Below are 24,003 nucleotides of genomic sequence, written 5' to 3'. Positions count from 1 at the left end.
ACAGGGTAGGTGTAAGTTTACCTTTTTATGATCTTGCCAAACTATTTTTTTCATAGTTCTTATCTCCTATTCCCACCAGCGGCACATGGGTATCCCACTTGTTCCGCATCCTTGTCTACACTTGCTATGCTCAGCCTTTTACATTTTAACCATTCTAGTAGGTGTGTATCACATTGAGGGCTTAATTTGCATTTACCTAATGACTAATGATGTTGAACACGCTTAAGTTTATTTGGCACCAGTTGAACAGATGAAGTTATCTTTTCAAAACTTTTTGTCCTTGAAAACATTGTTTTATTCATTTTCTCACTATTGTGCTTTGAGGGTGGTTTTTGTATTTTGGATACAAGTCCTTTATCAGATACATGACTCCAAAATAGTTTCTTTTAGTGTAGCTTGTGTTTTAATTTTTTTAACAGTGTCTTTTGAAGAACAACGGCTTTTATTCTGAAGAAGCTCAGTTTGTAATTTTTTAAAAAATTGATTTAGTTAAAGGGGTCTAAGTAATCTTTGCCTAACTAGGGTCACAAAGATTTTTTTCTTACATATTCTTTTGAAAAGTTTTACAGTTTTAGGTTTTACATTGACATCCATAATCTATTTGGAGTGGATTTTTTTATACTTTTGTGTTTTTTTTCATATGGTTATCCAGTTGTTGAACATTATTTATTTTAAAGATTATTATTTTACCACTGATTTGATTTTGCAGCTTTGTTGATGATCAGTTCTTCATATATGCGTGGGTCTATTTCTGGACTTTCTATTTTGTTTCCCTGATGTATTTGTCTATCTTTTGCCAATACCACACTCTCTTGATTGTTGTAGCTTTATAATAAGCCTTGGGACCAGGTAATGTTAGCACTCTAATTTTGTCCTTCTTTTTGAAAGAGGTTTTTGGGTTTTGTTTGTTGGTTTGTTTGTTTTGGCTATACTAGGTCCTGTGCATTTCCATACGAATGTTAGAATTGGTTTGATAATTTTTACATAAAAATCTGCTGGGGCTTTATTGGAATTATGTTTAATCTTGAGTTTTGGTTTGAGGAAAAGTAACACCATAACAATATTGAGCTTTTCAGCCATAAATGTGGCATATCTTTCCATTTATTTACTTTAAAAAACGTCTCAGAAATGTTTTATAATGCCCAACATGCAGGTCTTTGGTATCTTTTGTCGTATTTTCCCCTATTTTATATTTTGATGCTGTTGTAATTTAAAAAATCAGTTTCTGATTATTTAAAGTTTTAAAATTTCAGTTAATTAACATACAGTGTAGTATTAGTTTCAGATGCACAATATAGTGATTCAGCACTTCCACACAATACCCGGCTACTCATCACAACAGGTGCCCTCCTTCATCCCTATCACTGATTTAACCTTCATCCCCACCCACCTCCCCTTTGGTAACCATCAGATTGTTCTCTATAGTTAAGAGTCTGTTTCTGGGTTGGCCAATCTCTTTTTTTCCCCTTTGCTCACTTGTTTTCTTCCTTAAATTCTACATATGGATGAAATCATATTGTAGTTGTCTTTCTCTGACTGACTTGTTTACTGCTAGTACATAGAAGTATCTTTAACTTTTGTTTGTTGGTTTTGTATACTGTGATTTGTTAAATTCATTTATTCTACAAGAATTTTTTGTAGATTTTATTGGGTTTTCTACATAAGCAATGTCTGTGAAAAAAATTGTACTTCTTTCTCAAACTGGATGTATTTCATTTATTATTATTATTATTAGCCTTATTGCACTGGGTAGAACCTCCAATACAACGTTAAACAGAGGTAGTAAGACTGAACTTGCTTGCCTAATTCCTGATCTTAGGGGAAAACATTTATCTTCCACTCTTAGGTATGTTTGGTTAACAATTTTTTCTGTAACTATTGAGATGATAATATTTTTTTCTTTTAACTTTGTGATCATGGTGAAATATATAGATTTTCAATGTTAAACTTTGTATTCCTTGGATAACCCCTTCTTTTGTCATGACGTGTTATTCTTTTTATGTAATTCTGAATTCTGTCTGCTAAAATTTGTTAGGAGTTTTTCCTTTGTGAGGCACATGGGTGGCTCTCTTGGTTAAGCATCTGAATCTTCATTTTGGCTCAGGTCATGATCCCATCGTGGTGGGATTGAGCCCTGTGTTGGGGTCCATGCTGAGTGTGGAGCCTGCTTAAGATTCTCTCTCTCCCTCTTCCTCTGCCCCCTCCCTGCTTGCACACGGGATCTCTCTCTATTAAAAAAAAAAGGCGTTTTGCCTTCTAAGTTCGTGAGGAAGATTGATCTATAGTTTTCTTGTAATGCCTTGTCTGATTTTGGCCTAAAGGTAATATTGTCTTTATCAAATAAGTTGAAAAGTGTTTCCTCCACTACAGTTTTTGGGAAGATTTTGTGTAGTATGTATATGTTTGTAGCATATTACCATTATTACTCTATTTATAGGTATATATGTTATAAATATATGTAAATCCATAAATATGTATGTTTTATTATTATATATATTTTATGCAACCATGTTACAGTTATTTCTTCCTTAAGTGCTTTGTAGGATTCACCATTGAACCTATCTGGGAATGAAAATTTTCTGTGTGAAAAAATTTTAATTTGTTGTAATAGCCATAGATTTATTGTGGTTGTCTATATCATTTGGAGTGACCTTTGATGGTTTGTCTTTCAAAAATTTTTTCCCCATTTTATCTAAGTTGTTTAATGTATTGGAATAGAATTGTCTATAGTACTGTTTCACCATCCTGTCCTTTAAATATCTACAAATTCTATTCACTTTCACAGGTACTTTACCACACACCCCATAAGTAATGAATTTTTTCTAGTTTGGCTTGAGAACAGGCAGCATGGTCAACCCTATGGGATTGCCTCATGGTCTTTCCTCTAATCCTTTCTGGGTATTTATTCCTCACCTTGGTAGTTTCCGTGAATGCATATTTTTATAACTACCTAGGACACATATCCAATGTTCTCTCCCTGTGCTGCACTTTTCTTTCCAGAACAATGTCTTTAAACACCAGCTGCTTTGGTTACCTGGAACTCTGTGTTGGATCTTCTCAGCTCAGGTGGTCCCTTGGGTTCTGCCTGGCTCCCCTTCCTTTCATGTGGCCTGGAAACTCTTCGATGCAGTAAGTTGGGGTAGATACAGGGCTCAGTCCCTTTTCCTGTCTCTCAGCAACCTCCATTATTTGTTGTGTCATGTTCAGTCCCTTGAAGATCGTTATTTTATATATTTTCTCTGGTTTTTGGTTAAGTTGGGCAGGTAAATCTAAATCTCTGTTACTGCATTTTGAATGAATGGAAGTCCCTTTTTCAATTTTAAGTTACTGGAAGGAAGTTTTTGATTGATATGAACTCCAGAATTTATTGAATGAAGGTGGGAAGACTTTTAACAATTCAGATAAATTCAAAATTACTTTGAGGTATAGATTAGATGAGATATCACAGTAACAGGTGAGGAAACTATAACCGATGATCTACAGGACAGCAAGAGAGCACATAGAAAGGTGTGAACGAGGGGATCCAAGGACACTTTTCCATAAGAAGTGCCATAAATCTGGGACCTGCTTGGTATTAACGAAGTTAAAGTAGAAGAGGCAGAGTGTTCTGCATATAGAGAGTGGCTTTCATTCATTTATTCATACCCTGAGAATACATTTGAAAGCCATTTTTAGGCATCTCTATGTGTCAGGCTGCATTGTAATGAACAAGATAGGCATAGATCCTACCCACATGGAACTTACACTGAAGGAAGGAGACAGAGTAAAAATAAGGAAGAAAGATCTACAAAATAATTATGCATTGTTATAATGATTAGGAGGTAATCTATCGACAGGATAACTCGGATCATGTAGAATCTTCTAAGGATGCGTCATAAGGACATGCTTCTTTGAGAAGATGACACTTTAAGATAAATCTTAAAGACTGAAAAGGGCCTCACCCTGTAACTTTAGGAGGAAAAGAGTGTATCAGGCTGATGGAACCACGTATTAGTGAACGCAAGTTTCGTACAGTAAAGAAGAGAAAGGTGTGCAGAACGCCTAGAGCAGAGAGTGTACAATGGGTAGTGGCTCAATGAATAGTTGAATAGGGGGCATCAGAACTATACTGTAGAGGGCCTTATAAGGAAATCTGAAAATCCAGGCTGCTTTAGGATCTGAGAAGTTGCCAGGGACATGTAGAGATCCTGTGAAAAGGAGAAGGTAATATAAAGGTGAGTTAAAGCTGACGACGTCAGCTGGCCATCCTTAAGAGAGAAATGTCCTTTGAGGCATTCGATCAACTTTTTGAGGAAATTGTTCTAAATTCTTTGTAGGAGGGAAATGTACCTCTTAGAGTATAAGCTCTCTGAATGTGTCTGTGTTGCTTACAGCCTTATCCCTAGTGCTTAGCATAGTGTCTGGCAAACTGGAGATATATGAACAAATACTTGCTGATAGATGGGGGCCAAAAGAGATGAAATTTCAAAAGATCTTTCACCAACTTAGCAAGGGCTTCTAAGAATGACAGCAGAGAGGTATAACAGGGTAGTGTTTGATGGAGGATAGTTCCAACAGGGACAAAAACATGAACTTGAGCCATGAGAAGGGAGATAGACTTGGAAGAAGTGTTGGAATTATTATGATTTTTAAAAGATTTTACTTTTAAGTGATCTCTACATCCAACGTTGGCCTTGAACTTACAAACTTGAGATCGAGAGTCTCATGCTCTACTGACTGAGCCAGCCAGGTACCCCGAAAGTATTGCCGTTTAAATAACTCTCCCACCAATGGCAACAAAGGTAAAATTGTTGCCTGCGAAGAAAACACAGTGCCAGGAAATGTGGGAATTGGCAGTCATTTGAAGAGGGTTGAGATCTTAGCAGGCACTTTGTGGAGTTCGGAGTCTTGCCCAGACAATTACAACAGGGTCCTGTCTGATTTCCTGCTTCCACCCTTGCTCCCCACCAACAGACTTTCCTTATAGCAACAAAGTAATCTTAATATGTCAATTGGACACATTCCTCTCATGCTTTAAAGTTCTTCCAAAGCTTCCCTCTGTCCTCAGAATAAAATCCAAGCTCCCTTTTGGTCTGTAACGCTCTGCAAGAGGAGCCCCATTTCTCCAACATTCCCCACTGCTTCCTACTTTCCAGGTGTGCTCGGCTTTGCCTTCCTTGCCTCAAGGACCTTACTCCTGGGGTTTCCTTGCCCTGGATTACCTTCACTCTTAACCTGCTAACGCCTTCTTATGTTTTAGGTCATGGCTAAAATGGCCATAGGGAAGTCTTCCTTAGCGACCCTAATAAATTGGTTTTTAATTTTTTAATTTTAGCCCGTTGTTATTTTGTAATACTATTTATCATAGTTTGCTATTATCTTTTTGTCTTTATCTTTGTCTGCCTTCCCATAAAAATGTAAGCATCAGGTATGCAGGATCCACGTCTTTATTCATCAATATTGATCCCTAGGACCTCGCACAGGACTTGGGACATGGTACTGCCTCATAAATTGTGGTTGAATGAATGAAGAAATAAGGAAGGAAAGGAAGAAAGAGAGAGGGAGAGGGAGAAAGAGAGAGAGGAAGGAAGGAAGGAAGAAAGGAAGGAGAGATGGAAGAAAGGAAGAAAGAAAGAAAGAAAGAAAGAAAGAAAGAAAGAAAGAAAAGAAATTCTTCTGTTTTCCCTGATATGACCTAAGGGAGGTGATCACAAATTATATTTTTTCTTCATTATGGAAAATTTGGAAAACAAAAAAAAATGAGAAGAAAAAGTATGGTTATAGTCCTACCTAAAGATAACCATTAATATTTCTGCCTAGATCCTTAGTCTTTTTCTTTTGCATTTTAAAATACGATTGCCATCATATAGCATATATACAATTTTAGTTACTGATTTTTAAAATTAGCTAATTTTTATGGCATAATCATAGTGTAGAAAAAATTATATAAAAAGGATTAATAAAATGGCACAGTGTCTTGACATATAGAAAGTTACTGTTATTAATATTTGGATGTATTCTAGTATTTCTCAACCTTATTTTCATTCTCTCCCTTAAGAATCCTTCTTAGACATTTTCCAGTTGCCTTCCCCATCATTCCGTAAAATTTTAATACCACAGATATACTGTATATCTATTTATCTGTTTATGTTTACCTGTGCTTTGTACATATAAACTCCAAGGTTTTTTTTCCCCTCTGTAATAACCAATTGTGTGCTTTTGGGAGTGTTATTGCCTCAGTTGAGAATCACAGTCTATTGTATTTTTTTAAAAAGTTTTTACGTGACCTTTTAAAAAATGCTTATTTATTTTTGAGAGCGAGCGAGCATGCATGGGAGCTCGCGTGTGTACACACACACACACACACACACACACACACACACGCACACACACGTGGGGGAAGGGCAGAGAGCGAGGGAGATGCATAATCCAAAGTCAGGCTCCAGGCTCTGACCTGTCAGCACAGAGCCCCATGCGGGGCTTGAACCACAAACCGTGAGATCATGACCTGAGCCCAAGTTGGACACTTAGACAACTGAGCCACCCAGGCACCTGCATGGTATATTGTATTAAGCACTTTTTTTCCCCTCCTATGAACCTGTATTTTATGTTGTTGACCAATAAGTGCATGTATAGATTTTATAGCACTCTTAGTGCAGAGCCGTCCCTAAATCCGAAGTAGAATATGATTTGAAGAAGAACGTTGTCACAGATGGTAATAAGCCACTGTATAGTTTATTAGTCTTCTTTTAAATTAATAAAAACTGGCTCACTATGGATATGCATTTTCCAAAATTAAGCAAAATGTTTAATAGTGCTGAAACACACATAACATAAAATTTCCCATTTTAACCTTTTTTAAGTGCATAGTTCAGTAGGGTTAAGTATACTCATGTTACTGAGCATATAATCTCCAGAGCTTTTTCACCTTGCAAAACTGAGACTGCATCCTTATTAAACAATAACTTCCCATTCCCACCCTCCCCAGGCCCTGGCAACTTCCATTGTGTTTCTGTGAGGTTGATTACTCTTGATAGCCCCATGTTAGGTCTTTTTGTGGGCTGGCTGTTTTCATTCAGCATAGCTGCTCACTTCCATCCATATTGTAGCATGTGTTCGTGTTTTTTGTTTGTTTGTACTTAAGGCTGAATACCATTCCATTGTATGTATAGATCACATTTGGTTTCTCCATCCATCAGTGGACATTTCTTTTGCTGTACCCTTTGGCTATGGTGAATAATGGTGCTCTGAACATGGATATACAGATGTCTCTTTGAGATCTTGCTTTCAAATTTTTGGATATATAAGGATATGAGTTGTAAAGATGCAAAAACCACACACATTTCCCAAGACAAGAGTAATAGGAGAAAAATAATTACCAGCTAAGTCAAACATTTAAAGTCAAATTTCTTTCCTACTCTGTGGAATTCTCCTGATAGAACATATCTATCTCGGAGTTTGAGGTTCAAGCCGGTTAAGAACACATGTTATAGTCTTCATGACATTTCTTCCAATTTTGTAGTTACCATTTGGTATTTGCCTGTGCTTAGTTGGAATGTATGTTCAAATAACTTAAATTTTTTTTTAACATTTATTCATTTTTGAGAGACAGAGAGAGATGGAGTGTGAGTGGGGGAGGGGCAGAGAGAGAGGGAGACACAGAATCTGAAGCAGGCTCCAGGCTCTGAGCTGTCAGCATAGAGCCCGACACGGGGCTCAAAATCACCGACTGTGATACAACGACCTGAGCTTTAGTTGGACACTTAACCGATTCAGCCCCCCCAGGTGCCCCTCAAAATAACTTTAAAGGTATAAAAGGACTAATATATTTTCTGAGCTTCTGTGGAATAAGCACAGCTTTCTATTTCCTTCACACATGTAGATTATGTTACAGGATAGAAAATTCTTTATTTTATTTTATTTTAATTTACATTCAAATTAGTTAGCATATAGTACGACAATGATTTCAGGAGTAGATTCCTTAGTGCCCCTTACCCATTTAGTCCATCCCCCTCTCACAGCCCCTCCAGTAACCCTCAGTTTGTTCTCCATATTTATGAGTCTCTTATGTTTTGTCCCCCTCCCTGTTTTTTATTATTTTTGTTTCCCTTCTCTTATGATCATCTGTTTTGTCTCATAAAGTCCTCATATGAGTGAAGTCACATGATATTTTTCTTTCTCTGACTAATTTCGCTTAGCATAATACCTTCCAGTTCCATACACGTAGTTGCAAATGGCAAGATTTCATTCTTTTTGATTGCCAAGTAATACTCCATTGTATATATATACCACTTCTTCTTTATCCATTCATCCATCGATGGACATTTGGGCTCTTTCCATACTTTGGCTGTTGTTGATAGTGCTGCTATAAACATTGGGGTGCGTATGTCCCTTTGAAATAGCACACCTGTATCCCTTGGATAAATACCTAGTAGTGCAATTGCTGGGTCATAGGCTAGTTGTATTTTTAATTTTTTGAGGAACCCCCATGCTGTTTTCCAGAGTGGCTGCATCAGCTTGCATTCCCACCAGCAATGCAAAAGAGATTCTCTTTTTCCACATCCTCACCAACATCTGTTGTTGCCTGAGTTGTTAATGTTAGCCATTCTGACAGGCTTGAGGTTGTATCTCATGGTGGTTTTGATTTGTATTTCCCTGATGATGAGTGATGTGGAGCATTTTTTCATGTATCGGTTGACCATCTGGATGTCTTCCTTGGAGAAGTGTCTATTCATGTCTTTTGCCCATTTCTTCCATGGATTATTTGTTTTTTGGGTGTTGAGTTTGACAAATTCTTTATAGATTTTGGATACTAACCCTTTATCTGATACGTTGTTTGCAAATATCTTCTCCCATTCCGTCGATTGCCTTTTAGTTTCACTGAGTGTTTGCTTCACTGTGCAGAAGCTTTTTGTTTTGATGAGGTCCCAGTAGTTCATTTTTGCTTTTGTTTCCCTTGCCTCTGGAGATGTGTTGAGTAAGAGGCTGCTGTGGGCAAGATCAAAGAGGTTTTTGTCTTGTTTTTCCTCGAGGATTTTGATGGCTTCCTGTCTTACATTTAGGTCTTTCATCTATTTTGAGTTTATTTTTGTGTATGGTGTAAGAAAGTGGTCCGGGTCGATTCTTCTGCATATTGCTGTCCAGTTTTCCTGGCACCACTTGCTGAAGAGACTGTCTTTACCCTATTGGATATTCTTTCCTGCTTCGTCAAAGATTAGTTGGCCATACGTTTGTGGGTCCATTTCTGGGTTCTCTATTATGTTCCATTGATCTGAGTATCTGTTTTTGTGCCAGTACCGTACTGTCTTGATGATTGTAGCTTTGTAGTATAGCTTGAAGTCCAGAACTGTGATGTCTCCTGCTTTGGTTTTCTTTTTCAAGATTGCCTTGGCTATTCGGGGTCTTTTCTGGTTCCATACAAATTTTAGGATTATTTGTTCTAGCTCTGTGAAGAATGCTGGTGTTATTTTGATAGGGATTGCATTGAATATGTAGATTGCTTTGGGTAGTATTGACATTTTAACAATATTTGTTCTTCCTATCCAGGAGCATGGAATCTTTTTCCACTTTTTTGTGTGTCTTCTTCAGTTTCTTTCATAAGCTTTCTATCGTTTTAAGTGTATAGATTTTTCACCTATTTGGTTGGATTTATTCCTAGGTATTTTATGGTTTTTGGTGCAATTGTAAATGGGATCAATTCCTTAATTTCTCTTTCTGTTGCTTCATTGTTGGTAAATAGGAATGCAACTGATTTCTGTGCATTGATTTTATATCCTGCCACTTTGCTGAATTCATGAATCAGTTCTAGCAGTTTTTTGGTGGAATCTTTAGGGTTTTCCATATAGAGTATTGTGTCATCTGTGAAGAGTGAAAGTTTGACCTCCTCCTGGCCGATTTGGATGCCTTTTATTTCTTTGTGTTGTCTGATTGCAAAGGCTAAGACTTCCAAAACCCTGTTGAATAACAGTGGCAAGAGTGGACGTCCCTGTCTTGTTCCTGACCTTAGGGGGAAAGCTCTCAGTTTTTCCCCATTGAGGATAACATTAGCGTTGGGTCGTTCATATATGGCTTTTATGATCTCGAGGTATGATCCTCTATCTCTACTTTCTTAAGGGTTTTTACCAAGAAAGGATGCTGTATTTTGTCAAATGTTTTCTCTGCATCTATTGAGAGGATCGTATGGTTCTTGTCCTTTCTTTTATTGATGTGATGAATCACGTTAATTGTTTTGTGAATATTGAACCAGCCCTGAATCCCAGGTGTAAATCCAACTTGGTCGTGGTGAATAATTTTTTTTTATGTATTATTGGATCTGGTTGGCTAGTATCTTGTTGAGGATGTTTGTATTCATGTTCATCAGGGAAATTGGTCTATAGTTCTCCTTTTTAGTGGGTTCTCTGTCTGGTTTTGGAATCAAGGTAATGCTGGCCTCATAGAAACAGTTTGGAAGTTTTCCTTCCGTTTCTATTTTTTGGAACAGCTTCAAGAGAATAGGTGTTAACTGTGCCTTAAATGTTTGGTAGAATTCCCCTGGAAAGCCAACTGGCCCTGGAGATGGTTTGGGAAATTTTTGATTACTAATTCGATTTCTTTACTGGTTATGGGTCTGTTCAAATTTTCTATTTCTTCCTGTTTCAGCTTTGATAGTGTATATGTTTCTAGGTATTTGTCCATTTCTTCCAGATTGCCCATTTTATTGGCATATAATTGCTCATAATATTCTCTTATTGTTGTTTTTATTTCTGCTGTGTTGGTTGTGATCTCTCTTTCATTCTTGATTTGATTTATTTGGGTCCTTTTTCCTTTTGATCAAACTGGCTAGTGGTTTGTCGTATTTATTAATTCTTTGAAAGAACCAGCTTCTAGTTTCATTGATCTTTTCTACTGTTTTTTGGGTTTTCATAGCATTAACTTCTGCTCTAATCTTTATTATTTCCTGTCTTCTGCTGGTTTGGTGTTTTATTTGCTGCTCTTTTTCCAGCTCTTTAAGGTGTAAGGTTAGGTTGTGTATCTGAGATCTTTCTTCCTTCTTTAGGAAGGCCTGGATTGCTATATACTTTACTCTTATGACTGCCTTTGCTGTGTCCCAGAGGTTTTGGGTTGTGGTGTTATCATTTTCATTGGCTTCCATATACGTTTAAATTTCCTCTTTAACTTCTTGATTGGCCCATTCATTCATTAGTAGGATGTTCTTTAGTCTCCAAGTATTTTTTACCTTTCCAAATTTATTCTTGTGGTTGATTTCAAGTTTCATAATATTGTGGTCTGAAAATATGCACAATATGATTTCGATCTTTTTGTATTTGCTGAGGGAAGATTTGTGTCCCAGTATGTGGTCTATTCTGGAGAAAGTTCCATGTGCACTGGAGAAGAATGTATCTTCCACTGCTTTAGGATGAAATGTTCTGAGTATATCTGTTAAGTCCATATGGTCCAGTGTATCATTCAAAGCCATTGTTTCCTTGTTGATTTTTTGATTAGATGATCTGTTCATTGCTGTGAGTGGGGTATTGAAGTCTACTACTATTATGGTATTACTATTGATGAGTTTCTTTATCTTTGTGATTCATTGATTTATATATTTGGGTGCTACCACATTTGGCACATAAATGTTTACAATTGTTAAGTCTTCTTGGTAGATATACCCCTTGATTATGATATAATGCCCTTCTTCATCTCTTGATACAGTCTTTATTTTAAAGTCTGGATTGTCTGATATAGGTATGGCTACTCTGGCTTTCTTTTGTTGACTACTAGCATGATAGATGGTTCTCCATCCTCTTATTTTCAATCTGAAGGTGTCTTTAGGTCTAAAGTGGGTCACTTGTAAACAGCATATAGATGGATTTTGTTTTCTTATCCATTCTGTTACCCTATGTCTTTTGATTGGAGCATTGAGTCCATTGATGTTTAGAGTGAGTACTGAAAGATATGAATTTATTGCCATTATGTTGCTTGTAGAGTTGGAGTTTCTGGTGGTATTCTCTGGTCCTTTCTTTTTTTTTTTTTTCAATATATGAAATTTATTGTCAAATTGGTTTCCATACAACACCCAGTGCTCATCCCAAAAGGTGTCCTCCTCAATACCCATCACCCACCCTCCCCTCCCTCCCACCCCCCATCAACCCTCAGTTTGTTCTCAGTTTTTAACAGTCTCTTATGATTTGGCTCTCTCCCACTCTAGCCTCCTTTTTTTTTTCCTTCCCCTCCCCCGTGGGTTTCTGTTAAGTTTCTGAGGATCCACATAAGAGTGAAAACATATGGTATCTGTCTTTCTCTGTATGGCTTATTTCACTTAGCATCACACTCTCCAGTTCCATCCACGTTGCTACAAAGGACCATATTTCATTCTTTCTCATTGCCACGTAGTACTCCATTGTGTATATAAACCACAATTTCTTTATCCATTCATCAGTTGATGGACATTTTGGCTGTTTCCATAATTTGGCTATTGTTGAGAGTGCTGCTATAAACATTGGGGTACAAGTGCCCCTATGCATCAGTACTCCTGTATCCCTTGGGTAAATTCCTAGCAGTGCTATTGCTGGGTCATAGGGTAGGTCTATTTTTAATTTTCTGAGGAACCTTCACACTGTTTTCCAGAGTGGCTGTACAAATTTGCATTCCCACCAACAGTGCAGGAGGGTTCCCATTTCTCCACATCCTCTCCAGCATCTATAGTCTCCTGATTTGTTCATTTTGGCCACTCTGACTGACGTGAGGTGATACCTGAGTGTGGTTTTGATTTGTATTTCTTCTCTGGTCCTTTCTAATCTTTGTTGCTTTTGGTCTTTATCTATCATCTATCTATCTATCTATCTATCCATCCATCCATCCATCTATCTATCTATCTTTTCTCTCCTCAGAGAGTCCCCCTTAAATTTCTTGCAGGGATGGTTTAGTGGTCACAAACTCCTTTAATTTTTGTTTGTCTGGGAAACTTTTTTATCTCTCCTTTTATTTTGAATGACAGACTTGCTGGATAAAGAATTCTTGGCTGCATATTTTTCTGATTCAGCACACTGAATATATCTTGCCACTCCTTTCTGGCCTGTCAAGTTTCTGTGGATAGGTCTGCTGCAAACCTTATCTGTCTTCCCTTGTAGGTTAAGGACTTTTTTCCCTTGCTGCTTTCATGATTCTCTCCTTGCCTGAGTATTTTGTGAATTTGACTATGATATGCCTTGTTGATGATCAGTTTTTGTTGAATCTAATGGGAGTCCTCTGTGCTTCCTGGATTTTGGTGTCTGTGTCTTTCCCCAGGTTAGGAAATTTTTCCTCTTTCATTTGCTCACTGAACCCTTCCACCCATATTTCTCTTTCTTCCTCATCTGGGACCCCTATGATTCTGATGTTTTTCCTTTTTAATGAGTCACTGGTTTCTCTAATTCTTTTTTTTTTAAATTTTTTTTAATGTTTATTTATTTTTGAGACAGAGAGAGACAGAACATGAATGGGGGAGGGTCAGAGAGAGAGGGAGACACAGAATCCGAAGCAGGCTCCAGGCTCCGAGCCGTCAGCACAGAGCCCGACGCGGGGCTCGAACTCATGGACCGTGAGATCGTGACCTGAGCCGAAGTCAGACGCTTAACCGACTGAGCCACCCAGGCGCCCCCGTTTCTCTAATTCTTAAATCATACTCTTTGCCTTCATCTCCCTCTTTTTTTCTGCTTCATTATTCTCCATAAGTTTGTCCTCCATATCGCTGATTCTCTGTTCTGCCTCATCCATCCTTACCGCTATGGCATCCATTCAGGATTGCAGCTCAGTTATAGCATTTTTTATTTCATCCTGACTAGCTTTTACCTCTTTTATCTCTGCAGAAATGGATTCTAATCTATATTCAACTCCAGCTAGTATTATTATTATCGTGATTGTATTCTGGTTCAGACATCTTGCTTGTATCTGTGTTTGTTAAGTCTCTGGCTGTTGTTTCTTCTTGCTCTTTTTTGGGGGGTGAATTCTTTCGTTTTGTCATTGTGAAGGGAGAAAAGGAATTAATGAGGTAGAAAAAATTAAAATTAAAAAAATAAAATTAAAAACATATTAAAATTAAAAATTAAAACAAACACACACCCACACAAAATCAAATAAATGATGCTAGATCCTAGGTATGTTTTCGTCTGGGGGTTGAAAGTGGCTTGATAGATTATAGAAAAAAAGGGGAAAAAAAGAAAAAAAAAAGGATATCATTTGAAAATTTGAAAAAATTAATGCACTGAAGTAGACTAAAATGAAATGATGGAAGTAAAATAGAATTTGAAAAAATTTACACAAAAGTAAAAAAAAATAGTAGAAAAAAATGAAAGAAAACTATTATTAGTAAAAATTGACAATAAAAATGAATATTTTCTCTTTCTGTTTCAAGAAAAAGAAAAGAAATGAAAAAGGGAAAATAATAAAAAGAAAGAAAGACAGAAAGATAGAAAGAAAGAAAAAGAAAGAAAGGAAAGAAAGATAGATAGATAGATAGATAGATTTTGAATAGTTGGACCGGCTAACATAAATAAAATACGACTGAAATTACTTCATTTTCCGCTAGAAGTAAAACTATGAAGCGCTTTATAGTCCATAAACTAAGCAGGCAGTGAGACTTGTATTCTTGAAGAGCGAGGTTGGTCCAGTTGGGCGGGGCTTAGTGTTAACAGCTCGGTTCTCCATTAGATGGCGCTGCTAGCCTACTGGGGTGGTTTGTTGTGGCGTTTGTAGATGTGTATGCGTGTGCGCGGGAGTGGTGAAAATGGTGTCATCCAGCTACCCGTCTCTAGTATTGGAACTCTATTCTCCCTGATCAGCAATCGCACACCTGTCCTTCATCTTTAGCTTCTGTCCACTCACCACTTCCACACTGTGACCAAGCCCCAGGTAAAACCTCCCTCCCAAGTTTTGTCTCAGATGTGGCTGCCTGCACTGGCCCCCCTCTTCTGAGGGACTGCGGCTTTGACCCACTCTGCCCCTCTGCAGACTGTCTTACCACGCAATGGCTGGGTGCCAGCTGCACCCAGGAACATTTGTGGGACTGTGCTGCTGCTGGTGCCCCAAAACTGCGACCAGGTGCCAGCCCGCCCCAGAAAAAGTTTATGAGACAGTGTAGCAGCGGTGCCATAGGGATTATGGAAAATCACAACACACACTTCACCCCCAATGACCTTGGTCCAGCACCAGCGAATGTGGCCATTTTCTGGGGTCTGCTGAGACCAGGTGGCCTCAAGAGTCTCTACCAAATGTCCTTTCTGCAGTGGAACCGCTTTTCCCTGTGCGGCCTGAGAACCTCCCAGACCCCACTGTGCTCCTGGGGATTCGCCCTTCCCACCAGAGCACTGCCAGGTATTGAGCTGCAGAGTTGCAGACTCTGTGCTCCCCCTGTTCACAGTCTTAATGGAATTTAAACCCTCTCCTTTCTCCCTTTTTAGTTAAGTCTCTGTGGCTGTTTCCAATTTTCCACTTTCTCTCCAGTTGCTTTTGGAGAGGGGTGCTTTTCCCATATTCCCCCCCACCTTGCCCTGTCTCCATCCTCTCTCTGCACGCAAAAGTGGCTCCCTGCCCTCCGCGACTTCTCTTTCCCCAAGTTCACCTCTCCATGCCACATACCTGCTGAATTCTGTGGTTCAGGTTGTGCAGATTGTTGTGTTAATCATCAGATCAATTTTCTAGGTGTGCAGGATGGTTTAGTGTTGCTGTATTTCATGGGCACGAGACACAAAAAACTTCCATGCTGTTTTGCCATCTTGGCTGCTCTTCCCAGGATAGAAAATTCTTGAATAATAATCTTCTCTCCTGCAGTGACTGTAGACCTTGTACATTGTTTTCAGATATTTAAGGTAGAAAAATAGAAATTTGTGGCTGACCTGGTTTTTATTTTTGTATGTCCAGCTGAATACTTGTGGAGTTCTTATTTTATTCTGGTAATTGAAATATTTTTCTAGGGTACACCTGTATGTAGAGCACACTTCTTAAAGGCAGTCACTTTTGACTAACTAGAAACATTACTGTTTTTACTTTTAAGCAGGAAAAATTTCAGTTGTGAGTCTGGTTATTGTTTTCATCTTAATTTGTTTGGTTTTCTCACTTGTATTCTGATTGGGTCTCCATTCCTTATTCTTCACTTCTGTTACTATTTTCCTCATTATTTCCAGTTAGTCAGTCTGCCCCTCTTCCTTTCTATCTTTCTATTTCCATTCCTCCTTTCCTTCCCCCTTCCTCCCTGCTTCCTCCCTACCTCTCTCCTTCCTTCCTTCCTTCCTTCCTTCCTTCCTTCCTTCCTCCCTCCCTCCCTCCCTCCCTCCCTCCCTCCTTCCCTCTCTCTCTCCTTCCCTCCCTCCCCTCCCTTCCCATTCCCCTTTCCTCCCACCTCCCTCCCTCCTTTTTCTTCCTTCCTTCCTTCCCTCTTTCTTTACATTATTATTATTATTTTTTTTTGCATTCTAAGAGTTTTTCAAGATTGTCTTATACTTCATTGGTTTGGTTTCTCATGTCACCAAGTTCTTCCATTCACTGCTTCCTCTGTACATGTTAATTCTCCTACTGTATTTTATACTTTCTAAAAATCCTCCCTTATTTCACCTTTGTCTTTTAAAATTTCATCACGATTTATTTTCACCCTGTTCTTATTTGGCTTCAAAAAGTTATGTTTTCCAAAATCCTCCTAAGAAAAATCTGTTTTTTCTTTTTTCCGTTTTAAGCTATTTTTAGAGACTGTTTCTCTGAATCTTGAGTATGACACTTTTTCTTAGGAATATTTGTCCTCACAGTCTCAATGCTAATGTTTCTGCATCAATTTATTTTAAAACTTTTGCCAAAAGATAGGGTAAGTGAATTTCCCTTCAAGTCTCCTTATGCCTTCTTTACAACTACAGCTTTATGATATGTTCCCATGAATGATTCCCAACCTAATCCTCCAGTGTTGACTGGTTTCTATTTTGTTCAGTTTTGTTGGATTGAGAAGGAATCTTCTCTTTCTCACACCTTCAACATTGTGTTTGAAAAACTGCTCTTGTAAGTATGCACTTGACCATGACCAAGCTTTTTCTAGCCTTTTCCTCCTCCTGGAGATTTAATTGTGGATCTATTCCTGTGAGAATGCATGGTGCCTTCCCCACCCAACACCCTTGCTCTGACTTAGCTACCCAGCAGCCTTGTTGATACAGAGATTTGGTATTGTTTGATTCGCTGGGTATTTGGTTGTGGTGGGAGACTATTGGCTCTTTCCCAATTCCTGAGTTTCTGTCTTTCTCATGGTATAATGTGTACAGCTTTTGGTTGGAACTTTTGTCCAGTTTCATCAGTCTGAAATTAGTGGAGATCTTCTAGCTTCTTGTAATAACTTGACGTTCATTTCTTGTTTTCATTGCTGTTCCCAAGTTGTGTTTTCTCTGTTTCTTCAGGGGTGCTTTATTAAGAAGTAGGAAAGGCTGTATGACAGGCTGCTACTCTAAAACTATTTTCAAAAAGAAGCGTTTATAATTTATGATTTTATAATCAGAAAACTTTATTTAAATTACTTGTTATTTAATATTATATTTATGTCAAACATAATCTATAAGCATTGTCTATGAAGCATGGACACAGAAAGTATGCGTGAACAGAAAAGTCTCATAAAGTACTCACTATGTTGGTTTAAAAACAGTGTAACCTATGGGGAGCCTGGGTTGCTCAGTTGGTGAAGTATCCAACTTTGGCTCAGGTCATGATCTCACCATTCATGAGTTCAAGCCCTGCGTCAGGCTCTGTGCTGACAGCTCAGAGTTGGAGCCTGCTTCGGATTCTGTGTCTCCCTCTTTCTCTGCCCCTCCCCTGCTCATGCTCATGCTCTGTCTCTCAAAAATAAAAATAAACATTGAAAAAAAAACAATGTAAACTAATATATGATGAACTGTATAGAATGATAAAATGAATAAAATGAGAAATATATCAGAGCTGGCAGAATTTCAGACACAAATGCTCCAAATAGGAATTAAAATATGTGAGATACTCGTATTCCTTTTTTTTATGATTAAGAGTTGGAAATAGATTACCGCAAAATGTGAAAAATCAGACAGCACATTGTGCCTGATGCATAGGAGTAATCTGTAAATGTTTTCTTGTCCTGGTTTTCCCTCTTCCCATTGTCTTCTCTCCCTTTCTTCATCCCTGCTTTCTATTTCATTTTGGGCTGAGATTGAAGACACAGGCATAGAACCGAGCAGTGTATAACATATAATGGTGTCTTTATTAATGGGAGACAGCCATGGTATCAGTCCACTTAAATGTTGAGTATCACAGATGAATTGTGCTTAATTTGTGTATATACATACACATGCATATATATGTACACATACACACAAACCTACATATATACACACACACACATATATATATATATATATATATATATATATACACACACACACACACACACACACACACATACCTACATGTATACATACAGGTATAGACAGGTACATATATATATATGTTGGACACAATGTCAGTGATTACAAAAGAGGAGAAGAATGTAAATTGTATACCATGCTTCGTTATTAATACAAGAGTGATAGACTAGAGAAGTATTTTGCTGCTCCTTTTCCATGTTTATAATTTTTCTCTGTACCTTAACTTTATTTTTTTTATTTTTTTTCCTTAACTTTAAAATAAATTCATTAAATCTAGTTTCGATATTGAAAAAAAATACTTAGAAAGTAGATACTTAAAGCTCTATAGTTTGCTGCTCTTTATACACCCTGGGTGGCAAACTTTAAACACCTCAGGTGACTTGAAGAATGATCAGTGGACCATTAAGCAGCTATATCATGCCATAAAGGTATATTCCTGGCAGCAGGCGACCCATGTCATCAAGTTCTTCCTTGCCCGTCTTCTAAAATAACAGTCCGACAGCTTTATGTCCCCATGTGTAGACTGGTAATGCGATCCCAGGCAGGGTGCAGGGTGCAGGGATCATGTTCAGCTCAGATATGTTGACCTGTAGTCAAACAATGGATAATATGTCAGTCGCAGGACTCTCTTCCAATACAAGAACTTTGTTCTAAACTGTAACACACTCTGGAATATGTCACTTTTGTATAAGTGCTCAGCTGAAATCAGAATTTTGAGGAAAAGATATGGGTAAATGTATTTTTGAGCACTTTCTGTTTTTCTTTTCTTAATGTGTGTACCCCAATCAACTGCCAGTCAAATTCATGGAATTCACCTCATGCGTATCTTTGTGAATGCTTTATGATCATGAGAGTCCATTGAAAAAGGTGGCAAACAAAGCAAAGGAGATGACAACCAATGACAGTGTGGTAGGTGAATGCAGGGGTACACAATTCGTTGCTTTGAAAGACGGGTAGGATACAAAGAGGCCAAATGGAAATGTTAGGTTATGCTGGGCAGAAGAGCTTAGGCTTGGTGTGGAAGGCAAGATTCTTGAGAAGAGTAGAAGCCTGACAAAAAGCAGTATCTTAGGTTAATAGCAGTGGGCCACTGGAGAGTCTAAAGCAGGAGATGTTTAGAGACGAGAGAACATAACAGTATTTTTTAAATACTTTTAAAAATATTTATTTATTTATTTTTGAGAGAGACAGCGTGAACAGGGAGGGGACAGAGAGAGGGAGACACAGAATCCGAAGCAGGCTCCAGGCTCTGAGCTGTCAGCACAGAGCCTGATGTGGGCCTCGAACCCACAAACCACGAGATCACAACCTGAGCCGAAGTCGGCCCCTTAACCGACTGAGTCACCGAAGTAACCCCGTAACAGTATTTATGTACAGGTAATAACATGAGAGCCATAGAGGGCAAAAGGAAGGTGTTGCCTAGAAAGACAGAAAAAGGCAAATTTGAGAAGAATTGTGTCAAGAATCATTAGCATATGGATTTGGCATGTAATTGCTCAGTGCATAGATGGTAGGAGAAATCAACAGATTAGATGTACCAGAATGCACATCCCTAAATATTTCTCCTTAAATCATACTTTGATATAATAGGAAATATTCTCAACTCAGATATTTTCAAATCTAAGGCACTCACATCTAGAAAGTTACTGAAAATAGGTTAACAATTGAGTGAAAGAAGAGGCCAATGAGATTGGACGTGTTGAAAAGAGACACTGACTGGAGAGCGGAGGTAGATCTCCCCTCCGTCAAATAGCCTTGAGATATGTAAATAAAGTGCCAAGGACACCGAGGCTTTGACAACCTATGCTTGCATCCGTGGGTGTGAGGAGAACACCACCTGCAGTTTCCTCTCGGTTCTTACCTGACTTTGAGTTTTCATGGCTCCAGAAACGCCACGTCGAGGCCTTACTATCATTGCACAGACTTCCTGTTTCCTGTCCCCGGCACCTTTCTAAGACTTTTGTATGTTTTCATTTGGTCACCACAATACTTCTGTCAGCACAGTATTCTTCTTTCCCCCCATTTTGCAGGTGAGGAAACTGAGACCCAGTGAAGTTCAGTAATATGATTTGTGTCATGAGATGAATCTTACTAACCTGATGAATGTTAGACTAGAATTAAAATTGTGGCAACCTGACTTCCAGGTCTCTAGACTGTTAACCACTGTGTTAAACTGCCTGTCTAAAATGCATGGAGATGTCTTTAAACGAGAAAGTTGAATAAGAAGAGCTTTGTCTACAACTTGTATCAAAGAAATACCGAATTGTTGTCTCCCCTCCATTAAAATCAGAATATGAGAGTGAAATACAATTGTTTGAATTGACACTTGTGTTGGATAATATTGGCATTTGCCCTTATGTTTGTTCCTCCAGTCTGTTTAACTTACTTCCTCTGGCTCACCTGCTTCTCTCTGCAGGCCGTGGGCTCTCCATACCCTGGGACTGACTGCTGTGTTGGAAGGAAGCAGATGTACAAATCATCCTGGTTGAGGCAGAAGGCATCGTTAGCATGTTGTGACTAGAGTTCTTGCAGCCTCTAGACCCCCTTCCTGACTCTGTCATATTCCTGCTTCTGTGTAGACTAATTTCCTGATACTCTAAGTGTGGTATATGGACCATTCACATTGGCATTCTCTGGGAACTTGCTAGAAATGCAAAATTTCAGATTCTGCCCCCAGTATTAATGAATCGGAATCTGTGTTTTAATAAGATTCCCAGATAATATGTATGCACATTCAAATTTGAGAAGCACTGATCTAAATGGTTTTTACCTCTCATTGCTGACGTCTCTGTGTGGTATCTAATTTCAAACATAATTTCTGATCTATTGTGTAAATTTTGTTTCTGGCACTTGGAATCCATTGGTTTATAATTATCTAGTCTCTCAAATACATCCCTGTCCAGACTTCTACAGTCCGTGTGTTTCTCAAATTTTCCATTCCTGGTTTCTTATTGCCTCTTCCATAATCTATCCCAATTCGTACCCTTAAAACTAAAGTAATGATAATAGTTATACTACTTGGGGCGCCTGGGTGACTCAATCAGTTAAGCGTCCTGCTCTTGACTTCGGCTTAGGTCATGATCTCATGATTCATGAGTTCAAGCCCCATATGAAGCCTGGACAGATGACATCATGGAGCCTGCTTTGATTCTGTCTCCTGCTCTTTCTCTGCCCCTCCCCTGCTCATGCTCCCTCTCTCAAAATAAATAAAAAAACTTACAAAAATTATATTACTTAGCTATTTCCCTATCAAAAAAAGAGCAAAATGAAAATACGTATATAACTAAAGGAGTAATTAACCCATGTACAACTTAATATCAATGATTTGGATCTGATGCTTGGCTGTTTTATATTTATTATGGTGACAGAGGAGGTCAACAGAACCCTCCGCTCCTGTTCTTGCCCAATCTGCAGTGTGTGGTGTTATACATGAAAAGGAACTTGATAGCAGTTCTTATTTTCCCATTATGTTAAAGAAAAGACAAATTACCATTCATCACTGTTCTGTGAGTAATGATTAATGAATGTCTTTGTTGCCTTTCTACACAGAGGTGTAGAAGAGGTCAATTGGCTGTTTGCCTCTGTTGTTACTTCTAGGATTCCTATGTTGTGTGAGCTGTTTACTCAATTTAAGTATTAGTCATCCATGGGGATTTCCTGTGTAATAACTTTTGAAAGTATAATGTCAAAGAAGAGCATAGAAGAATATTTACAGATAGCCACCCACACCCTTTTCCCTGCAGAGTGTGCTTTGCAAACACTGCCATGAGCTCTCTTTGAAGATCCAGCAACAGGTAGGGACCAAAAAGAAAACTTTTTTTCTGGGTAGAGTTACAACAACGTTTTACCCACTCTTACCTACGGCAAACTGAGCAAGGTCAGGTATAGAGAAACGTGCATGGTAATTTTAAAATCATACATTAACAATTGGAAAGCTAAATGATAGAATTGTGACGGGTAAGGAAGCATTCATTTATGCCTTCATTATGACCTTTGTGTAGTTGTTGCTGTGTTCTCTTCCTTATTTTTCACAGGCATACGCTGGCCAAAGGACATCCTCTTGTGTCATTATTCTTACCCATGCTGCAAAGCTGAGGCATTTGGAGAGACTCTGCTCTCCCAGTGAGAGTCGGCAGCTGGGGAACAGTTGCACACAAAATAAAACTTCCAGGAATCTTTCAGGACACTTTGAAACATTTTGGAGGTGGCCTTTGTCCAAAGGCAAGTAATTACACCAGAGACACAGGCTCACTTTTCTAAGTGATTAAATTCAAGCTCTCTCTCTCTCTCTTTTTAAATGATATTCTTGAACTGTAAGACTGTGTCATCATAAAGGAACAAAGAGCTCCAGGATGTATATTCACGATTTCCTGACAGTTGTCTTCACATGTCTCATGATTCATAGAGCAAAGTTACTGTGTGGCAATAACATACGGAATTTTGCAAACTGATTGGCTCTTCACTGAGACAGACACATAGCTAGACTGTGCTCTGTGGATCTGCCGCGGAGGCAAAAATCAATTTTAAGCCTTTTCTGGGGGATCACGTGAGGCTAGAGTAATTTTAAAAAGTGTAGTTAAAGAGATTTCATACTTTACAACCTCAGAATATTGATATAGTGCGGGGAAAGGGTTGTTTCGAACAGTGAATAATTTTAAAAATCTCATAAAAAGCATGTTTAGAAAGAAAGCACTGTCAAGGTGTTTCATTGGGTAGTAACATGTATGGAGCAGGTATGGCATGATATGCTGCTTTCCTTGGCATAATTCCTTTCTCTTCCGGTTCAGGTCTTGCTTGATATATGCTGAGATCGTTTAAACACATAATGTTTGTATTGTTATATACCGACCTATGTAAATTCAACTCCTTTTTTGAGGAATAGCCCTGTGTATTGTATTTCTCTGTGCTTATGCCCTTTTATGAGAGAAATCCTGTCTGAGTCGGTCCCTGAGTAAGCCTGAGATCGTCCATTTTTTGAGCTGGAAGTCACCACAAGGCCAACCTAATTCGAAGCACTCATTTTAGAGTTGGAAGAGCAGAAGCCCCAACATAATACATAATCCATGGCCCAGCTGGCACCAAGGTTTTTGTCTGCATCACTGTTAATGCTCTTTATACCTTTTAATGCTATGTTACTTAGTCTTCGGTTAAATACTACTTTGCGTTTGTCAATTTTAAGATCTGCTTTTATCTTCTTTTCCGAACTAGAAGTTTCTTAAAGGTGTGAGTATGGTCTCCCTTGATTGTATGCACAAATATTGGGACACTGGTTACCATATAGTACAATTAATAATATCTTCAATAAGAGAAGTCTGGTATATTAGTTAACAATTGCTACAGTAATGCTGTGTAACAAACTCTTCCCAAACTCAGTGGCTTATAACGACAATCATACGTGGGCTACGTATATTTGGGTTGGATGCAAATGGGCTGGTTTAGATTTTGCTTGGCTGATTCTGCTGCAAGCTGTGGGTCAAGTTGGGCGTGGTGTCTCCCCGTGGGTATGGTTCAGGTCTACTCCAGGTGTATTAATTGTATGGTCCAAGCTGAATAGGAACTACCCAAGCTCATCTTGTGTGATGGCTGAGATGCAAGAGGGCAAGTTCAGTGGCCCTTATACCTTTCCAACCTCATTTTGCATCCCTTTTGCTAA

This window comes from Lynx rufus, unplaced genomic scaffold, assembly GCF_022079265.1.
Source record: "Lynx rufus isolate CCGP_SWC_20201006 ecotype Redwood Valley unplaced genomic scaffold, mLynRuf1.p SCAF_3, whole genome shotgun sequence".
NCBI lineage: Eukaryota > Metazoa > Chordata > Mammalia > Carnivora > Felidae > Lynx > Lynx rufus.
This window is presented reverse-complemented; position numbering follows the sequence as displayed.